Genomic DNA, 6606 nt, shown 5'->3' on the forward strand with positions numbered 1-6606 from the left:
TTAATCAACTTGGCCATCTACGGTTGATAATGGCTTAGTTCAAAAACAGCAATTGTTTTATTCCACACTTACCCTTCTGACTTTCTCAAGTCCCTTGTGGCCAAGCATTCTTCTAAAAAGCATTTTGGATGCCTACTTTCAGCATACTCCAGAATCAAACTACAGGACAATTTCCTTTTGAAGTGTCTGACATTAAATATTATTTAATTTACACATTTCAACTTCCCATGTTATTGATTCACCTTAGTTTTTTAGTCTCCACGTATACATGACTGTATATGGATAGTAAAGTTATGCTACAAACTACCAGTAGAGAATTTGAGATTCAATTGGGTGCTTACAAAGTTGATTTACATTTTCTTTCCTTCTCACACATATGTTGATCATCATCTCCAATAGCTGATGATTCATAAAAAACACACTTAGTTGTCATAGTGCATTTTTAAACAATAAGATTTTCATTTTACACTTATAAAAATGCAATAATGTAGTGAAGAGTTCTGTGACTGAAGCAAATTGAAGAGCAGCGTAATTCTTAAAAATGTTGTATGATTACTTTTGTATTTTCTATTTCATGAATACAATTCCGAATTCCTTCCCAGACCTGTGTTCTGTGATGTTAAATGCCTGAAGGATGCCAGCAGTAGTATTTTGCTATAAAAAGAAACGCACTCAAATTCCACCTAGCCACCAATAAACTTGACAGAGCGCACTATGAAAAGAGCTATTGCAGTGGAACACAGTCTCAGCAGAGGATCAGACTTCCATTGCAGAGCTAACTAAACCAGGTTGTTCTAGTACAGCTAGTTTACAGTCTAAATAGGGCACAACAGGTTCCCAGAACTAGGGCTAAGGAGGAAACATACAGTTAAAATAAAAAGCTGTAGACCTCCATGGAAAAGTGTTAACTTGAATGAATACACATTTAAAGTACAAATTCAAAAGATTATTTAAAAACTCAATACCAAGGCCTGAACAAACCCTTAGAAGGTCCCCAAACTCACTGACAGAACTAGCTGATACAAAAAGCTTAACAAAAGTATCAGCACAGCAATTATATAGAACATTAGCCATCCTGTTTCCTCTTCAGGACCTCAAAGCAGTAAAAATTATTCTTTGGCTTTTAGGAAATAAGTTTTACTTCATATCTATGACTGGTTCTTGCATCATTATTATTTTGCAAGCGTGCCTTCTGTGCTTATATATGTGCATATCTAGCCAGCTACATATATACTTCTGTGTTTGAGTGCAAGAGTTTGTGCAAATGTCAGTATGTAACAGCTGCTCTTTTTCCCAAGAAAAATAATCTCTTCGTCAATACCAAAGTTTGAACACTAGGGGGAGACGTAGAAATGTGTTAGTGAGGTGTAATTTTCTACCACAGATAATTAACACACATTATCATCTTAATATAATTCAGTAGAGGGTTTTATACCAATGTATTGTTCAAATAGGTAGGCCATGAGACCAAAACCAGTGTTGTACCAGTTAAACACACTTAAACTTGTAGTTTGACATTTATTTAAATCACTACAAATAGCATTTCAAGAAATCCAGACTTCAAAGTATTTTAAAATAACATAAAGCAAAGTAACCATGTTTAATTTGTTTGGTTGATTTGATTTTTTTTAATCTTTGAGGTTTGTTTCTGTGCTATACACACCTGTATGATAAAAAAAGGAATGAACTATTCAGACAACAGCCTATACCAATGTAAGTGAAGTATTTGTTATTAAGGTGCCAGAGTTGTGTAAAGATGATCATCAAGTAATACTTGCAATAGACTTAGAGATTCTGTATGAAAGACATCAAGTATAGTTTAACTCCATATGAATATAGAGAAGTGTTCAGGTTTGTTTGTAGGTTGTTAGGTTTTTCTGGTTGGTAGAGCTTTTTTTTGATTACAGATGACTACCATGAGTTTTTCTGGTACTCTCATTGCTTTTGCTCAACCCTTCATAAATCTTTCAGAATATATGGACTGCATTTAATTAAATAAGGATATTCAAAATTAACTCAGATTGAAAGATACCTGAGATAACATTTTTTAATGTTGTCTGGTGCTCACTGTTGATTAAATGTTAGCTCAGGAGACTTCTTATTCAGTTGTCCTGTTTTCACTGCAATAATCAAATTATATGAATTTTGATTAGATTATATACACAACCTCCTAGTCTAGAAACCAATACTGTCACGAATATACATATACCAAGACAATAAAACCAAACAAAAACGAAGGCAGGAAAAAAATTCAAGAGTAAACACATCTTGTTACTTGCACTGACTCCAAGTCCTAAAAAGACCAGAAAACAAAGAAAATATGGCAAAACAATTTTTTAAAAATACATAAAAATAAAATATTAGGACTTAAAAAAAAAACCAAACAGCCCTTTCTTGGGAAAATGCATAAGCCATCTCAGATCCTACAGAAAGCTAGGAAGGTAATTAAAATGCTCTTCTAAAATAATAATTTAAAACCAAAACAAATCAAAACCCCACCTTCCCATGAGATCAGAAAAGCTGCAAAACGTACAAAAGCAACAGGACTCATCTCATCACAGTACATTACAGCATATAAAGAATGAGCTGAAATTTCCCATCGAAAAACAGCTTGTATTTGCAGAAGTGAATCAGATGTAGTCTCCTCTTTTGCCTGCAGATGCCATTATTAGATCAAATCAAATCTAAGCTGCAGCTTGTCGGTTTTCTTCAACCAGAGCATTCGCACGAGGCTAGAAGTGAGTGCTAGAAGAGTTTACTTATCCTTAATTTCTAACACTGGCACATGTTCTTGAAAACCATACCTAGAATGTACTTCTTCTAAAAGTGCATTTGCATACAATACGTCTCAATAAAGATGGCCTAAAGTTGTTTGAAGGCTTCTCAAGTAATCCAGCATTTATATTCTGATGGTATACTTTCTCCCCAGACTGTTATCTTTACCTGAAATAAAGACTTTCTTATTCCTGATTAGGGATAAAAATGAACAGTTGAGTGCTTAAATCACAGACTGCCATGGCTTTACCGATTCCCACAACAAAAATCAATTTACATTATGTTTTTGTGCAGTTTACCTCATGTTATTAATGCTGAAAGATCTTAAAAAGTGGAATTTAAATCCTATTTCCTTACTATTAAACAAATAAAACTAGAGGCTAAGTTGCAAAGAGCAGCAAAGTAGCAGATCAATACTCTCAAAATGATTATGTATTTTTCTTAATGCATGACTATTTTTCAAATAAAATATTGAACTGAAGAAATACTTATTTCTTATTAATGTCAAGTGACTTCTGTTATGAAGAGTATTTATTAATTAGATTTTTCTTAGTTTCGTTTTTCAAATCAAAGTAGGCTGCAGAAGTCTGAATACCCCACCTCCTCACTTTATATTTAAAATTAAAACAAAGGTTATTTCTTTCTGTGTTAATCAATAAAACCCATGCATCACATACATAAAGTTTAATTACATTTTACCCAAAACATGACTGAAGAATATTTTCCTGAGCGAGTAAGAAAGGACATTAAAGGAAACAAAGAAGAACAAAAAAGGCAACCGAAACACAAAACCAACACAATAAATAACCCACGATCTATAGATTATAGTGATACATACAAAAACTAAAGCCACCATAACCTTCAGTAAACATTACATCCCATTTGGGTCTCTAAACATTTCTCCATAGCGCTTCCCACTCCTACAGCATGCATGTTCCTGGCTGTTCTCTCAACTTTTCTTTCAGGGACACAGAGCTGAGGACTGTAGGTTTGAGCACCTCAGAGAAAACCATTCAAGACCAAAATTAGTACTTTTAGCAGAAGCATGACATCAGCTCCTACGGGGACTAAGCTTCAGCCAAAGCCAGAAAAGAACTCATCTAACCAAGTGTATGTGAATGGGCTCTGTGGGTACCCATGGCTGTGGATGGAGAGAGAGTAACTAGAAAACACAAACCCAAGAGACACAGGATACACGCTGAGGGGTACAGCACAGCCAAGTCTTGTGGGTAAGCCAACACGAGCCTCCACTTCAGAGTCAGAAGCTCACAGATCTTGTAGCTGCAAGTGATTTTTGTGTGGGTGCAAGCGAAATGTGAAATAATAACTTAACGTACTGTGTGAGCAGTTATCTGCTGGAAGGAAACATCTTAATTCTATTAACAGTTCATTAAAATAAGGTGTTTTGATAAATACTGGCTGTGATCCCACTCCCATCTCAATTCCCCTCTCAGAGAAATTTACACCACCAATATATATTCCTGCAAAGGTAATTAACTTTATGAAATATTGACGTAAAACCTCTATTTAAATTGCACTATTTTGGTGTCTGCTTTAGTTTATGGTTTAGAAGATACTCCAAAGGTGGTATCACAAGAAGATTCTTCTGTGTATTACCACTATCTGTCAGAAGCTATCCAGACTCTGACACTACAGTCATATCTGCAAAAATGCAAGATGGTGAAGATACCTGGTCTGTAATGCACAGCCCTTTATCTCAGCAAGATTAGAGTCCACTTCACCACTATGCCTTGCAGGTGATGCAGATACCATCTTCAGCCACATCGGTTCCTCTGCCGACCAGCGCTTAAACCCACACCTATATCCAGCTCCTCAGAAAGATCAGTAAAATAACGTACCATTAAAATCCACCCATCCCTAAATCTGCCTGCTATGATCCCAATTCCTTGACATTCATAATTTATAGAGAAGACTAGGCTATAGTTATAAATACACTTTACCTTTTGGTATATTACACCAATAGATTACCGGAGCCTCAGCTAGACTTGCTGATGTATTAATGCAATATGTTATGAGAGCACTAGCTCGCTCTGATGATGTATAGTCACCATATATATCGTAAGAATGAAGTACTTCAATGATGTATAACTGTAACAAGGGCACCAAGCTGAAGAAAACACTAGCGGAAGTAGGCTGGGTTAACACATTACTATAGAATGTGAATATAGTATTAACAACATGAATGAGACAGATTAGTTGACTGATTAGACATGGTTAGTCAGCATGGAGACAAAAAAACCCAAACAAACCAACCAACCCCCCACAAAACCCAAACACCCAACAGCAGGAAGCTATTGGCAACATTTTCACTCATGCTGCAAAAGCTAAATTTGATATGATTGAGGGTGCCCATTCAACACCTCAGTTAAAACTCTATCAGAAACCTGTTTATTTGCATGGTTTCTTTCTCCTGAGTTTCAGAAAGGCTAAAAACTGAAAGTCAGTTTGAGTTCCAAGTTTGTGAAGAACTTGGCTTTCCATTTTAGAAAGGAAATACCAAATAGACAAAAATATTCTCATAACACACAGAACTACAAAACTCACAATGTTTTCTGAGCAATGCTTCTCATTAAGTACAAGAACAAAAGCAAACATAATTAATCATCTGGACAGGTTGAACATCAGTAACAAATAATTTTGCAATGGGGACTTGACATAAACCCATTACATTTCTCCGCAGAATTTGGAAGGGATTGAGTATTATGCCATTAATAGGCATAGATTAGCTCATGAGTATTCAGCCTCTAAATGTGTGCTGTTAAGCATCTTAATAGAGGAAAGAAACTTAGGTGAAGAAATCTTTGTTGTTCTCTTTCACTTGTGAGCTACAGAAAACACCTCTTACTAATATTGCATAATTTTACACTACATTACTTTCAGCAAGGAAGCAATATCCTCGGTGATGAAGGAAAGTCTCAAAAACAACTGGATACAGAAAAAAACTGACAAGGAATTGACACTTAAAGTTACAAAAATTGGTGACCAGTTACATGATGTAGTTCTGCTCTTAACAATGCCTGTGCCTAGATACATGATTGGAAAGAACCAGTTATGTTTATAAAACTTTCAGCCAAATACAAAATAATACATTTACAGAAGTAGAAATATCCCAGGTTTCTCTTCACTTTCAAAGCATAAAAATCTGAACAATTGAATATACTCTGTTAAGCCTTGAGCAGCAGGAAAGCAATTAAGCGACATCACACCTCATGTGAGAAGGAAATTATTAGCCGCAATAAAAATTGTTGAATATTTTTGATGGCAGATCTGCAGTGGAAGACTTTCCCCCCCACCCCCCCAAAGTAGTAAGGTATATTTGTCTTGAGAAAAATGTATGCGGGTTACTGGTTCAGCATAATTACCTTTCCCTGTTTGTTTCAAATCAGATAAATCACAATATCACTGCATAACAGCATCAGTTACAACTATAGTGTGAAAGTTCTCAAACAAAAAGGATGATTGACTCTCTTTACTGTAGTCTTTTCACAGAAAATAGTTCTAAGAGCCTGACATGTTCACAAAGACTGAAATTCTCAAGGTGTTGAACAGCTTCCCTGAGAAGGAAAGATAATAGCTATGAATATCTGTCTTGGAAGCTTTGATATATAGGAAGAAGCTTGAGTTTTAGCTTATGAATTTCTCAGCACTGTTGGGAGTAAAATGTGGTAGGTCCAGGCCTCTCAGAACCCAGTATTAAAGAATAAAAATTCAAATTCATTTTCATCCTTGCTGTTAATTTTCACTAGCTTCAACCAGCAGACTAAATGTAAGAGGTTAAATGATGACTAGAGTAAAAAGCACAAGGAAGTA

Source organism: Caloenas nicobarica, chromosome Z, assembly GCF_036013445.1.
Source record: "Caloenas nicobarica isolate bCalNic1 chromosome Z, bCalNic1.hap1, whole genome shotgun sequence".
NCBI classification, from domain to species: Eukaryota; Metazoa; Chordata; class Aves; order Columbiformes; family Columbidae; genus Caloenas; species Caloenas nicobarica.